This window comes from Phalacrocorax carbo, chromosome 15, assembly GCF_963921805.1.
Source record: "Phalacrocorax carbo chromosome 15, bPhaCar2.1, whole genome shotgun sequence".
In the NCBI taxonomy this organism is placed as follows: Eukaryota; Metazoa; Chordata; class Aves; order Suliformes; family Phalacrocoracidae; genus Phalacrocorax; species Phalacrocorax carbo.
The window spans coordinates 17,394,153-17,409,501 of NC_087527.1; the positions used below are offsets into that span (position 1 = coordinate 17,394,153).

The window sequence follows — 15,349 nt, forward strand, 5'->3', positions numbered from 1 at the left end:
GTAGTCCTTGCGGCGGGGGGCTGCCGGGCGGCCGTGTTGTGGCGCAGAGCGTGCCGGGAGCTGTAGTCCTTGTGGCGGGGGGCTGCCGGGCGGCCGTGTTGTGGCGCAGAGCATGGCGGGAGCTGTAGTCCTTGTGGCGGGGGGCTGCCGGGCGGCCGTGTTGTGGCGCAGAGCATGCCGGGAGCTGTAGTCCTGGCGCAGTGGCTGCCGGCCCTGTCACGTGGCTCGCCGGGGCGCGGCGGGAGGCGCGGTGTTCCGGCGCTCGGGTGCCGGGCGGCCGTGCCGCGTACGGTAGGCGCGGTGTATTTTTGGGGTTGGATTCGTGTTGATTTCTGGGGGCTTCCAGGTGCGGCCGCTCCCCGAGAAGCGGTGAGTTCCCCGGGAGCTGACAGAAGGGAAGAGGGAAAGGAGGAGGACCTTTTCCCCCTGCCCAGGGCGCAGATGATGGCCGCCGCCTCCCCGGCTCACCGGAGCTCCCGCTCAGCCTCCCCTGGCCCCCCCCTTGCCCCGTGCGCCTGCCCCCAGCCCCGGCACCTCCCCTGAAGCGTGCTGCGTAGCCCTTGGCCGCCCCCAGGCCCTGTCGTGAAGGCAGCGAGCCGGCCCTCGAGCGCACTGGATTCCCCCTCGGCGCAGGGGCCCTTAGCAGTAGCGCGGGGAAGGGGCGGTGTGTCCAGAAGCCCCTGTGCAAGGAGGGGCTTTGGCCAGGGTCGATCGACGGTAATGACGGTCGCTGTTTCTTCTTTCCCTCTCCCAGAGACCGTGCTGAGGACGTGGTTGTCTGTCCTTCCCCCGGGGATGCCGTTGACTGCGACCGTCTCAGGCTTGCGTGGCTTCTCTCTGCCCGGCGTTGCCATCCTCGCAGCGCGGGGGCGAAAAGGGACACACAGAGCCCTTCCCGGCTGTGGACAGGAGCTGCCTCGGCTGAAGCTGGAGACGCCAACGAAAGGTAAAGCAGAAGAAACTGAAGGCGCTCTGGCTGCCAGCTGCCTTCCTGCCGCAGGCAAGAGAGAGCCTGTCCCTGCAGGTGAGGGAGGAAGGATCCCCCTTCGTAGCCCGCAGCGGGCCAGGCCACCAACGTGCACCGCAGGGTCTGTACGCGTAACCGGGAGTTGGGTACGGGCGTGTAGTGCACGAGCGAGCTAGGCTACGTGCCTAGGAAGCCTCATCTCGTAAGAGCGGTAAGACACCCTTGTATTCTCTTCAGGTGGAGGACGGCCTAGAGTCTGGAGCTGCAGAAGAGGCAGGGAGGAGAGAAGGGGAAAGAAGCATCTGAACGGCTAAATTGTGCCAGCAGCGCTGAGAGCGAGAGTCGCGGTGAGTCCTGGGCCACTGGGGCCCCGTTGCCTCTCTTGTGCGTCCTGGACCCTCCCTGTCTCTCCCCCGGCCCCCTCTCTTTCCTTACCTGCTGCAAAATTAATTTTTTTTTGCGCTCACCCCCCACCCCCCGCACCTTCTTTCTCCATCTCGCTCTGAGTGGCTCCCTGCCTCCCCGTCTTTTCAGTCCTCCCTCTCTCTGTCCTGTAGCCTGTGGCTACTTGTTCTTTCTCCGCCTCTCTCTGCCTGGCTCTGGCTCCGTATTTTGTATTCCTCCTGCTCTGTCCTGTAGCCTGTCGGTATTTTGTCTTTCTCTGGCTCTCTTGGTCTGACTCCCCGTGTTACCAAAAAACATGGTAAAATTGGAAACAACTCTGTAACACCAATTTAGTATTAAAGAGCAGGCGTTCTTTATTCACGGCGCCGGATGCACGGGGGATCGCTCCTCCTGGCGTGCGTACCTCACACACCTTTCCCCTACAATTTATAGATCAAAATTTTACGTAGTCAGACGTACTCATTATTGTCCTGTCTACTGATTTGTACAAACTTGCTCGTTCCTTATGTAAATTACTGCGCAGGCTCGGTTGTCCTCTTCTGAGTAGGTGGTGTTACTTGGGTCGGTGGTGGTCCGTGAGTCGGTGGTCACGATCTTCCTCCTGCCGGAATTACCTTTTACCTTCTTGGCTCTTAATCTTGGTACTCTTGGCTAGTTTTCTCAGTCTGCTACACGAAACCGCATTTTGTCATCCTTTTCTGACAGAAGCACATTGTCTGTTTTTCTGTTCACATTAACGATTACCTAGGGACTAAAATGCAGATCAACAGATACGCTGATTCATACGCTCCGTGTTCCCATAATGTAACACCGTCTCTGGTTGGTTGATTTCATCGCTTTGGTTACACCTGTTCCTGTTGTTCAGTTTCTTCTTTTTTGGCTTTGTGTGATTCTCTCTGTGATTCTGTTTTTCTCTGCCTCTCGCTTTTCCCAGCTCCCCGTCCCTCACTTTGAATGCCCGTTATCCTTCACCAGCTCACTCTCCCTTGGTTGCCATCCCCGTTTCTGAATTCCTCCTGCTTTGCCACTTGGCCCGTGACTTTTTTCTTAATCTCTCTCTGTCTGCCTCAACGCTCCCGCCGCGCTTTTTAATTCGTCTGCTCTGCTCTGTACCCTGCTACTGTTCTTGCCTTTCTCAGTTCTTCTCTGTCCAGCTCCCTTTCCCTACTCATGAATTCCTGTTCTTCCTGCACCCACCGCTGTTCCCTGTGATCTCTGTCTCTAACTGTCCAGCTCCCTGTCCCTAGGTTTTAATTCCTGCCTCTGCCCACTGTAGCCTGTCTAGATTTTCTCTCAGCCCCTCTCTGTCCGGCTCCCTCTCTCTGTGTTCTAATTCCACGTTCTCTGTCACGTAGACCCGTGCTGTTTGTTTGTCCTCATCTCTCTCTGTCCAGCTCCTTGCTGCTATGTTTTATTTCCTCATTTCCTCCCTCTCTGTCTTGGTAGCCCATTGCTGTTGGTTTTTTTCCCACTTGTTTCTTCGTTTGTCTCTGTCTGCCTCCCAGTGCCTGATCTTTAATTCCTCCTTCCCTGTTAGGCCGCTGTTCCTTTTTTCCATTCTACATTGTGTTCTCTTTGGTCTCCTGTTCTTATTCATCGATTCCCTCCTCGCTGCCCTGTGGCCTGTCCCCATTTTATTGTTGCCTCTCTCTCCCTCTCTCTGGCTTCTTGCCCCGTTTTGAAAATTCCTCCCTCTCTTCTCTCTTCCCTGTTGGCCGTGTGATCTTCAGCCTTTCTCCATCTCTTTCTGCCCGTCTCTCTGTGTCTGTTTGTTAATTCTTCCCTCTCTGCCCTGTAGCTTTTGTCCTTTCTCCATCTTGCCGTCTCTGGCTTCCCCATGTCCCTGTTTTAGAATTGTTTCTCTCTTCTTTCTGTACTCATTGCCATTCGTTTTGCTCCCCATCTCCCTTTGGTGTTTTTTCGTTTCTTTTTTTTCTCTGGCTCCCTGTCCCTAATAGTTAATTCTCTGCCTTCTCATGCTCTGTACCACGTAGCCCCATGGTTTGTTTTGTGGTGTTCCCTCCCTGGCCCCTTCCCTCCGTCATTGGCTGTCTCGGCTCCCTGTCCCCGTGGCTTCATTCTTCCCTTTCTGCCCTGTTCTTGTCGCTTATCTTGTCTTTCTCCATCACGCTCGGTCCAGCTTCCTGCCCCTATTCTTCTTCCCTCCCTCGCTGTCATGCTGCCTGCCCCAGGTTCTCTGTGCGTCTCCAGCCTGCTCCTCTTCCTTCTTTGTTCGTCTGTGTCCTGCTCTTCCCTCTTTCTGCTGCCTCTCTTCCCCTCTCTATGCTGCTTGTATCTCCACCTCCGTCAGGCTCCCTGTCCTTCTCTGGCCGTCCTGTTCCCTGCCTCGTGCCTTCTCACTACACGTACACACGCCCCCCCGTCCAGCCGGATGCTGCTTTTCTCTCCTCCTACTGTCCTGTGCTCGCCCTGGGCCCTGCTATCTTCCTCCTTTTCTTGCTTCTCGTCCTCATGTGCCCACCCTTGGGCTCCTCCTTGTCCTCATCGGCCCACCCTCTGGCCCCTCCCCCTCCTCCTCAGCCCACCCTCAGGCCTGCTCTTGGGCCCTCTATCTTCCTCCTCGGGCCCCTCCTCCTCTTCCTCTGCCTGCCCTTGTGCACCTGCTCGTTGTCCTCCTCCTCCTCCTCCTCTGGCCCTCCCTTTGGTCTGACCTGTGCAGTGTGATAGAGCAGAGCTGAGTAGAGCACACTAAGGCAGCAGGTCCCTGTGCAGGATTAAAGGGAAGATGCCACTGAAGGGTATTTGAGGAGCATTTCAGGTGAGCTGGGTTGCAGTGAGGAGGAGCATGGGGCTGGTGACTTCTTGCAAGGAGAGCGGTGATTTTGTGTCTTACGGTATCTCTAGGGACTGCAAGTGATGACAACTGTCTAAGTCTGGAAGGGGGCATAGAGCGGCTGAGCGGAACCCCGGGCTACATGTGAGGTGGGGATGATATGGGAAAGGTCTGTGTTGACTGATGTTTTGCTGACTGACAGCACGGTTTGTTGTCTGTGGGTTGGGAGTTTGGTTTTTTTTTTTTTTTTTCTGATAGTGAAGAGGCACCTGGCAACTGCAGGATTGATCTAGTGGGCTGCTGGTGTTTTTCTTGTTGAGGATGGATTGAGTGTCCCGGCCCTCTAAAAGCAGTGGTGGCCTTTTCTGGACTTGCTGTAGAGTAAGGAGGGGAATGCTGTGGGAAGTGTCTGTGATGTGATGCTGATTGACAGCACTCTCCAGCTTTTTTGGACAATGAAGAGGCACCTGGGAACTGCAGGACAAATCCAGTGGTCTGACTGTGCTCTTCCTTCTTGAGGATGGATTGAGCTTCCTGGCCCTCTGAAAGCTAAGTTGAGGCAGGGGTGCTGGGGAAGGGTTCGGGGTAGGGTGGGGACAAGGTTGGCCACGGCAGGAAGGGGTTTTAAAGGTAGCCTAGGGGCGAGGGCTGTCCAGGAAGCAGTCCCCTTTGGGCAGGTAAGGGGAGCGAGTTCCTCTTCAGCATGGTGCTAGTTTGTGCTGGGCAGGGCTGTTCGGGGTTGCGTGTGTTGTGTAGTTTGTGTGGTGTGTGTTCGGCGTCTTAGACCTTTCTCGGGTCACGATGTTCTCTTTACTCTCAGGAGCACAGCACTATCCCGAGGGGCTGGCAAGGTTCTAATTGTGGGGCCGGCGCCCTTCGGGTGCTTCTTCTTTTGCGTTAACAGTTTAAAGTGTGGATCGCTCTGTTGTTTGAGGAGTTTCTGGGCAGTTGTTGTCTGCGACATCGTTCCCAGATGCGTGAACAGCTCTGCTCTGTCGCTGTCCGTTTTCAAGGAGTGTAATTTCTTCCCTGCATCCTTACGTTCTTAGGTCTTGTAGCCGGGCTTCTTGTGCACCCTTCGTCTCAGTTTTGAGAGGAACTTCTTGTCACGGGCCCTGACGCTCTTCTAATCTTTTTGGATCGCGTTAGGGCCTCCTTGCGTCACTGTCAGGGTTCTGCAGGTCTTGTTGCTGGACGAGCTCTTCCGTCCAGTTGTCCCTCTGTTTGCCGAGAGCGTTCTCTCGTCTCGGAGGCGCGCAGTTTGTAGCGTTTCTCATAGCGTTGGTGTGTGCGTTTGTGAGTTTGTCTCAGACCGCCTTGCTGGCCCTGTAGAGTCGGGTAGGTGGCACAGCGATGAGAGCTTAGGGTTCATCTGTTGCTGTGCCAAGGCTGTTGGGGGAAAGGTTGTACCATCATCTCGGATTGAGTGGCCCTCCTCAGCGGGCGAGGACCGTAATCACCGTGACATTTTGTGGGCTCGGAGGCCGTGACCGTAGCTATCTGGGAGAGGCGGCTAGAGTTCAGCTGAGCAGATTACCTCTGCAGGGTGTTCAAGCTTGTACGTGCGTAGGGCTTCATGTTTGATGTCATATGTTTGTTTTAATGGCAGGTTATAGTCGGTCTTCAGGAACAGTTAAGGTACTGCTATGCAACCAGGTGACTTGTTTGGTATTGGTTTTGGAGATGCCGAGGGACGAGTCGTGCAGGGCGACGGAGGGGAACTGAGGGGACCAATGTAAGCGGGTGAGGTGGTGCGTGGTGTATATAGAGGGAAGATGTGACCGATGCCTCTATGACTCTGTTGCTCCTTGCGTTTCTTTTGTTTTGGGTTTGAAGTAGCGTAGCAATGAGCAAAGCGTGATTGGGGCACCGGAGGCAAGTCGAGCAAGGCAAGTGGTGATTGGTGGGCTGAAGTAGCAGTTCTTTTCTGAGGCGTTGTGTTGCTGGTTATAAGCAACGCGTGTCGTTTGGGTGTTACGGATGGCGGGCGAGCTGAACATGGCACCTGGAAGTGGCGTAGGCTGGGAGGGAGGCTGTCGAGGGAAAGGGGTGCGAGACGGGGATCGGTGCGGGCAGGCTGTGGCATTGGGCAGCATCCCAGGAGGTGCCTTTTCACTTGGCTTTTTGCAGGTGCCGCTGGCAGGCTCGGAGCGGTGCTGCCGCATGCCTATGAGAGGTCTGAGAAGGTGGGGCAGCGGCCAGCATCTGAGACCAGAGAATGCTGTGGTCCGTCGTCGAGCTCTTCAGTTTTGTAGGTAACACGTGGGCCATCTTTGGAACGGCGTATGAGCATTAGAAGCGAGCTGGGTAGTAATGAGGAAGTCACGGGGCGGTGATTGCTCATGAGCGTAATGGTAGTTTACTGTGTGTTGATACATTTGGTGCCCCAAGCGATGACAGAAGCGGGGGGTGATGCTGGAATCTGTGCAGAGCAGGTGAGCCGATGGGCATGTTCGTTTTGATGAGGGGGGTGCTCTGGAAGAGGTCTGTGTTGACCCGTGTGATACTTATTGCTGGCTCTGGGTTTTTTTCTTTTTTACATGCTGAAGAGGCACCTGGCCACTGCAAGACTATGCTGGTTAGCTGGTGTGTTTCTTGTTGTGAAAGGATTCATAACCTGACCCATCTGAAAGCCCCACAGTGTGACTTTTGTTAGGAAGAGGTTTTGAAAAATTGAGATATTTCTTATTCAGTGAGGTTGCATTCTATGAACTTGCCATCAGAGTGCATCTTAGAGACAATGTCTTTGTCAGTAGAACTCATCAGCACAAGACTTGCGAAGTATTGCTTTTTTTTTTTAAGATAAAAAAAATCAATGGTCCTTGCGGAGATCCAAGCACAGCACATACTCCAAATGTTGATGGCATTGGTAGTGCTTGGGTTCTCAGTTGTAACAGTCGAGATACCATAAAAATACGGTTCCCCTGCATGCTTCGGTACAGCCAAACGCATTAGCATATCTGCCGGTCCTTCTTGGTAGCCCCATGTATTGGAACACTGGGGATTTGATTTGTGTGGGTTTTTGTTGTGGTATTATTTTTTTCCCCAAAAAAGTAAAACTGTATCGGGGATCTCTTCACTCACTGATTCTTCTATCATAAATGAAAGTTTAAAAAAAGCTAACAGCGTCTGATTTACGATGTGACTTGCGCTGTTTCAGCTGTAACTGCCAAGCAGATGTAGCGTACGATTTGTTAGGTGTACTTAAGCAGGTAGGTATTTGTTGTAAATATTTAATGAGGGGCGACTGAATGTTGGGGTGGGGGCGGTTTTTTCCCACCAGTATTTTGAGGGAGCGCTCTTAAGTATTTTATTTCAGTCTCGCTTTCGATGCGCGTTTCCCTGGCAGTTCAGCAGCATCTCTTGGGCAGGGCAGCTGGGCGGACGTCCCTCCCGACTCCATAATACGCCAAAACCCCCTAGTCACATTACTACTGTGTATTTTGGAGATAGATAATGGAATGGCGCGCGTGAACGGCTGTGCGAGTTAAATGAACGCAGAAGGAAAATAAAAAGCTTTTATAGCATAGACGTTCATATTGGATGTGCGTAAACACGCGCCCGCCTTCTCAGCACAAAGTGAATTACTGAGACTTATTCTTAATTTTTTACGTTACTCTTTCAAGTTTGACGCTTCGCTTCAGGCTTCATTGAGCCAGGCAGCAAGACGTGCGGCGGCAGGGCGAGGGCTGTAGCTGCTGCGGTGGATCTGTAAGCGGAGGTTCCGGTTACGGTACAACTTTGCCCCGCAGCCTCACGGGGTTATCTCCCCGCAGCGGTGCCGTAAGGAAGGGATGAGACGTTTTCCAGCACCAGCCAGAGTGTTCAGTGTTACGCGAAGAATCTGTTCAAAATGGTATCGGTTAGTCTTAATACCGTTTTCAAGTGTTCCAGTCCCTCTAGCTTTTAAAGGAGGTGTTGTGTTTTGACATGACCCGTTTGCCCAGAATCTTGCTGCGGCTCAATTTCCTTCCTATCCCTTGTGCTGACTGAGCTCCTCCATTTTCTTCTTTGCTATTTTATTAATGTGCTGAAATATAGTTTGGGATTTCTGTTTTTCAGATGTCTTCTCAGTGTCTCGTGATGCTCAAGAGATGCCCCCCGGCCCGGGTTTGCCTGCCGGTCATTAAGCGTGGTGAAGGTAAGGGGCCATCCCTCTGCCTGGGGGCTCCCGGCTCTGTCTCCAGCGGGTGCCCTACAGGTGTGGCCACGAGGGCTGCCTGGTGGGGAGAGTCGGGGCCCCCAGGGACCGGGGCTGTTTGTCGCCCCGGGGAGCCCGTCCCAGAGCGGGAGCATGGCCGAGCAGAGCCCGAGAGAGACGTGACACCGTCCTCTGGCACGCTCCCGCTCCGCCGTGGGGCGGCCGCTAGCCTGCGGACAGGGGCTGGGGGGGCTGCCCCACCTTTTAGATTTTAGCAGAGCTCCCCTTTTTTTGGGGGGTGGGTGTGTGTACCTTTGTAAATGACACTCTTAATGAGCTGCAGGTTGGAGCAGATTCCCTTGTTTAGTGCCCTTCTTGGGGGTGAATCACAGAATCTCAGGTTGGAAGGGACCTCAGGGATCACCTAGTCCAACCTTACTATAATAAAATAGGGGGAGTCCTGGGGGGGTGATGATGTCATGCAGGGCACCCCAGTGTCACTGGGGGAGCTGATAATGCATCAGAGGAGCAGGTCAGTGTGTGTGTGGGTCATCTAGGGGTTCCCCCCCTCAAAAAGGGGGGTTGCAGCCCAAAAATGCCTGAAAATTCAGGGGGCTATTAAGAAAAATATTTTAAGCCAACGTGGGTGTGAGGCACTGAATTAGAGAAAACCTCTTATTTTATATATATTGAAAAGTATTATTACTTTGTAGATGTATAAAGGGATTTTAGGATAGAAAGAATTCTACATTGAGATACAGGATTTTAAAATACAAAAGTAACTCGCCTGTCTACATATATTTAAAATAAAAAAATAAAGGAGTTTAAGATGAAGAAAAAGGATTTATGAAGGAATTCAAAATAGAAGGAAGTCTGACTAGAGTGAGCATCTACACTTACTGTGTGTTACATAGTCTAAGTAGATGTCTAATCTAAATAGAGATTATACATATCGTGAAATAAGTCTAAATACATGTAATTGTAAGTAGATGTCTAAATAGAGAAGTTGAAAAAGATGAAAGTGTCAGAAAAGTATAAGTAAGCAGATAGCTAGTCTAAATAGGTGTTCTATATATGCATTGATATGTAAGTCTAAACAGGTATGTGTAAATAGCTATTCTGTGTAAGTGTAAATATAGCCAAGTCTAAACATATCTAAATAGATATGTGTAAAATATATGTATTCCATAAGCATATGGATGTGTAAGTAGACACATAAGTGTAAATGTCTATGCTATATAAGGTTTTTAAAATGCAAAGAAACCCTATTTATACACAGGATTTATAAATTGGACAACCCCCCTCAACTCCCCCCATCAATTGAAGATACAAATGCGCTTTCAAATGCTGCCCCTCTCGCCCTCTCCTTTTCCTATCCCAGTGTGGGCCCGATTCCCCCAAATGGGAATTTTCCCCTCTGGGGCTGCATATGCGGAATGGGAGCTGCTGCCAGGGCACAAAAGAACGCCAAACCTTTCGAGTCTGGGTCTGCAGTGGTGGGGGGTGGTGGAACCAAAGCAAAGAGAAAAACACTAAACAAAAACCCAAACAGTTTTGGGGGAAAGAAAGAAAATGGCTGGGGGGTATGAAAGGGGGAAGGGGCTCTTAAGATGCAAAACCAGAAGTTAACTGTTCTATCTCTGAATGCTTATCCAGCTGAAAGTTAATTGTTGCGGAACGCTTATCTAGCCGCTGTGTAAAATAATTAGCAAGGAGGCCTGGAATCCACTTGCGAAGGACAAATTCTTGAGAAGGATAGAAAATTGTCTAAAGAACCAGGTAAAACAGTAGTTTGGACAAGTGTCAAGAGATAACTGAGTCTGCGCAAAACCAAAAGGTTACTAGCGGTGATGAAGAGGAGCCAGCAGCCTTCATCTTTACTACCCCCGATCACCACCACGAGGAGGCACTGTGCAAGCTCAGTTGGGAAAGATTTATGGAAACTACTTTTTTGGCTAATTTAATACGACGTGGGGAAAGGTCATGCATATCTATAGACGTATTGGGAAATTGTATGTATCTGTAATGCTTTACTATATAAATGGAAGACAAACTATCACACAGGCGCGCATGACTTTGGTGGGACTACCCCCCGTGCTGAACAAACATACCTACTTCACAATCTTACAGATTGTGGAGTCCGCTTTCCGCACATCAGGTAGGTGGGCTGGGGAGTGACAAAACAAACACACACCACAAAAAAACCCTACAAAAAACTCCAAATGAAGAAACCCATGGACCAGCCACTCTCATCCACAAAACAAACTGAAAATGACCAATTTTTGTGGTTCAAAAACACACACACCCCCACTTTATACAATATTTTTGAAGAACAACCCCAAGTTTTATATTATGGGGAAAAAAAAAAAGGACCCAAAACACCAATCCCCAAGAAACCCAGCAAAATGGAAAACAACACAACCCAAAGATAACAAAAAAGAAACAAAGCAATAATTGACCAACCCAACCCTATTAAAAAAAACACCATGAAAATCCTAATTTGGGGATTACTAGGTGTGAAACACCTGCATTTGGAAGGGCATTTCTGGGGCTTGTCTGGAATGGGTTTCCTGCAGTGCATCAGTTATCTGGAGCGCATCATCATCTGCTGCAGGTTATCCCAGGTGAGTTGCCTGTTGTGGATTATCCTGGGGGGACCCCCTGGTGTCAGTCATCCCCATGCACGTTCCCCATGGCATGTCTGCCCAGACATGCCCCTGTCCAGCAGTGTCTGTCTCCTCCCCCACCCTTCCTCTGCATGTGTCTGTGCCCTCCCTTCCACTGAAATGGGCCTCCTGCATGAGGTTTTCTCCTGTGTGGGTTTTTTCTTGGTGACATGCCCTCACTTACCCTGCTCTCCTGTTGTGTGCTCGCTGAAGCCTTGTGCTTACGCAGGATGAGCAGAGCAGGGTCCTGGCAGTGCAGAGGCGAGGCGCTGCCAAGCCAACGAAGCCCAAGGCTCAGCAGCGCACAACTCCTTTGCAGGGCAGCCGCTGGCATCTGGTCTGCCTGGCTGCCCTGTGCCCCGACGCACAGCTGCCCCCCTCACCCCGGGCAGCCTGCCTTCAGAAGGGCAGCTGTGTTCCCCTGATTTTACTCCTTCAGGTTTGACACTTTGGGCTTCATTGAGTAAGCATGATGTGCAGCAGCAGCAGTGAAAGAGCTGTAGCTGTGGTGGTGAATCGGTAAGCATAGATTCTTGTTACCCTATAGCATTGCCCTGCGGTCTCATAGGGTTATCTCCCTGCAGCAGTGCCGTAAGGAAGGGATGAGGCTTTTTCTAACACCAGCAAGAATGTTTAGTGTGGTACCATTTTGATCAGATTTTTAGTATCAATAGCTGTTAATAGTGTTTAAGTGTTCTACTCACTTAAGCTGTAAAGGATATGTTGTGTTTCAAGCTGATCCATTTACTGAGAAACCTCCTTTGACTGAACTGATATACTATGCCTTAGGCTGACAACAGTTTGTATTTTCATCTGCTCCAATTTTTTTAATATGGTGACATAGTTAGATTTTTGTTTTTCCAACATCTTGATGAAAGCATCTCGGTATGCTCAGTAAATACGTCCCCACCCATACTTGCTTCCTGTTACTCGGGGCACACTAATGTCAACTATGTGTGGGGGAAATGATGCAGCAGAGGAGCAGGTGAGGGGGGATGGTGCGTGAGGGATTTTGGATGGTGGTCAGTGTAGGGCCACAGTGGAAGAATCACAAGCTGACCACAGCTGTGAGAACGCAACCTCGAAGGGGGGAAGCGGAGGATTGTCATTGCACAATATGTTGTTGCAACCCCAGAACCGCCGTTAGCTGGCAGAGCACGTACCCGGCAGGCCTTGTTGCATGTGCCGGCCACGCGTGCGGCAACGTCTAGGCAGTACTTCTGCCTTGAATCTGCTGAGGGTATAAAAAGGGGCGGCTCAAAGCAGAGAGGGGGGGGAGACAGAGCACACTCTGGGAACCACCGGGGACACCCTGAAGGTGCCACGCCTACCTCCCTTCTCCGCGATGACCTTGCTCGCGGTCACCCTCCCGCTCGGCGGTGTCTCGGGCATAGTCGGGTTGGTCAGACTCTGATGAGGGGAAAACAATATGCTAGTAACTCCTTCTGCAAGGCTCTAACAGAGCAATAAATACTGTTGTGCTTTTGAAATATCATGTGTTGGGTGAATTTTGTGCATAGGAATCCTGCTAACCTGTTACAAATGGGGGTGTAATGGGGGGTCCCTCCCCAAAGAGTCGTGGGGGGATTATTAAATATTATAAACTATAAGTATGGGTGTGTGACACTGCAATAAAGGAAAAGGTTTTTTTTCCTATTTTGAATTCCTTCCTCTATATAGAGTTTAAAATGCACAAAAAATTTATTTTATGTCTATACAAGTTTTTTATATTTTAAGAGCCTGTACATGTTTCTAATTGGAATATAAAAAATTTAAAGTTCTTTGTACTATACAGTAGGTAAAAGGTTTTTTTAAAGTTTCTTCTTTATTTGTAAGTTAATATTGGTTTTCAAAATATATAAGAAGTCGTCTGCCTGGATAAAGCTATCTGAATTTAGTGTGTGTTCTATAATAAGCCTACTGCAGGGTCACAGGTTGGAAGGTTCTCAGGGATCATCTAGTCCAACCCTTCTGTTAGATATCCTATGTAATCTAAATAAAGATAATAAAATAAGCGTAAACAGGTATAGAGATAAGTAGATATCTCAGTCTAAATAGAGAAGTGTAAAATTAGTGACAATATATGTAAGTTTAAACAGATAGCTAAATAGAAGTTCTGATAAAAGTGTTGATCGGTATGTCTAACTAGATGCATAAATATTCTATAGATGTATATAGATATAGTCACAATAGATAGTGTAAACAGATATTAAGTTATAAAACATCTATGTATTCCCTAAATATACATATATTTAAGTAGATACTTCAGTGTAAATATCTCTGCTATATAGGGTTTTTACAACACTAAGAAAAACACTATTTATAGAACGGTTTCAGAAGCTCAACCCCCCCTTCATACGTACTGAAGTTATAAAAGCGCTTTCTAAAGCTGCCCTTTATCCCTTTTCCTCTCCAAGTCAGGGCCCATCCTCCCAGTTGGTGACTTGCTCCTGCAGGGCTGCGCTCGCAGAGCGAGAGCTGCTGCCACAGCACTAATGCACCCCCAAATCCCCGATTCTGGTCCACCTACCTCTCTGGTGACCCAAAAGTTGTTGCTCTTTTGCCAATTCTGCCCTGTACGCTTCACCTCTTCGTTTCTTGTTCCCATGTGCCTTGTTCCGGCTCTTTCCGCTGTCCTTCCCCTAAAGGGATTTTAGGATAGAAAGAATTCTACATTGAGATACAGGATTTTAAAATACAAAAGTAACTCGCCTGTCTACATATATTTAAAATAAAAAAATAAAGGAGTTTAAGATGAAGAAAAAGGATTTATGAAGGAATTCAAAATAGAAGGAAGTCTGACTAGAGTGAGCATCTACACTTACTGTGTGTTACATAGTCTAAGTAGATGTCTAATCTAAATAGAGATTATACATATCGTGAAATAAGTCTAAATACATGTAATTGTAAGTAGATGTCTAAATAGAGAAGTTGAAAAAGATGAAAGTGTCAGAAAAGTATAAGTAAGCAGATAGCTAGTCTAAATAGGTGTTCTATATATGCATTGATATGTAAGTCTAAACAGGTATGTGTAAATAGCTATTCTGTGTAAGTGTAAATATAGCCAAGTCTAAACATATCTAAATAGATATGTGTAAAATATATGTATTCCATAAGCATATGGATGTGTAAGTAGACACATAAGTGTAAATGTCTATGCTATATAAGGTTTTTAAAATGCAAAGAAACCCTATTTATACACAGGATTTATAAATTGGACAACCCCCCTCAACTCCCCCCATCAATTGAAGATACAAATGCGCTTTCAAATGCTGCCCCTCTCGCCCTCTCCTTTTCCTATCCCAGTGTGGGCCCGATTCCCCCAAATGGGAATTTTCCCCTCTGGGGCTGCATATGCGGAATGGGAGCTGCTGCCAGGGCACAAAAGAACGCCAAACCTTTCGAGTCTGGGTCTGCAGTGGTGGGGGGTGGTGGAACCAAAGCAAAGAGAAAAACACTAAACAAAAACCCAAACAGTTTTGGGGGAAAGAAAGAAAATGGCTGGGGGGTATGAAAGGGGGAAGGGGCTCTTAAGATGCAAAACCAGAAGTTAACTGTTCTATCTCTGAATGCTTATCCAGCTGAAAGTTAATTGTTGCGGAACGCTTATCTAGCCGCTGTGTAAAATAATTAGCAAGGAGGCCTGGAATCCACTTGCGAAGGACAAATTCTTGAGAAGGATAGAAAATTGTCTAAAGAACCAGGTAAAACAGTAGTTTGGACAAGTGTCAAGAGATAACTGAGTCTGCGCAAAACCAAAAGGTTACTAGCGGTGATGAAGAGGAGCCAGCAGCCTTCATCTTTACTACCCCCGATCACCACCACGAGGAGGCACTGTGCAAGCTCAGTTGGGAAAGATTTATGGAAACTACTTTTTTGGCTAATTTAATACGACGTGGGGAAAGGTCATGCATATCTATAGACGTATTGGGAAATTGTATGTATCTGTAATGCTTTACTATATAAATGGAAGACAAACTATCACACAGGCGCGCATGACTTTGGTGGGACTACCCCCCGTGCTGAACAAACATACCTACTTCACAATCTTACAGATTGTGGAGTCCGCTTTCCGCACATCAGGTAGGTGGGCTGGGGAGTGACAAAACAAACACACACCACAAAAAAACCCTACAAAAAACTCCAAATGAAGAAACCCATGGACCAGCCACTCTCATCCACAAAACAAACTGAAAATGACCAATTTTTGTGGTTCAAAAACACACACACCCCCACTTTATACAATATTTTTGAAGAACAACCCCAAGTTTTATATTATGGGGAAAAAAAAAAAGGACCCAAAACACCAATCCCCAAGAAACCCAGCAAAATGGAAAACAACACAACCCAAAGATAACAAAAAAGAAACAAAGCAA

At 48.9% G+C, this 15,349-nt stretch overlaps 1 long non-coding RNA gene across 7 annotated transcripts; it reads left to right on the forward strand.

Annotated features, from left to right (window-relative positions):
- The first annotated feature begins 242 nt into the window (after positions 1-242).
- On the forward strand, positions 243-11,495 carry LOC135315860 (uncharacterized). Of its 7 annotated transcripts, XR_010375345.1 has the most exons (6): positions 245-369; positions 755-946; positions 1,205-1,314; positions 7,793-8,022; positions 8,229-8,307; positions 9,964-11,495. It is a non-coding gene; the product is annotated as an uncharacterized LOC135315860 (long non-coding RNA). The 7 variants fall into 7 exon arrangements; XR_010375344.1 differs by lacking the exon at positions 9,964-11,495 and having other exon boundaries at positions 246-369; positions 7,793-8,028; positions 8,229-9,727; XR_010375343.1 differs by lacking the exon at positions 9,964-11,495 and having other exon boundaries at positions 246-369; positions 8,229-9,726.
- The last annotated feature ends 3,854 nt before the right edge of the window (positions 11,496-15,349 follow it).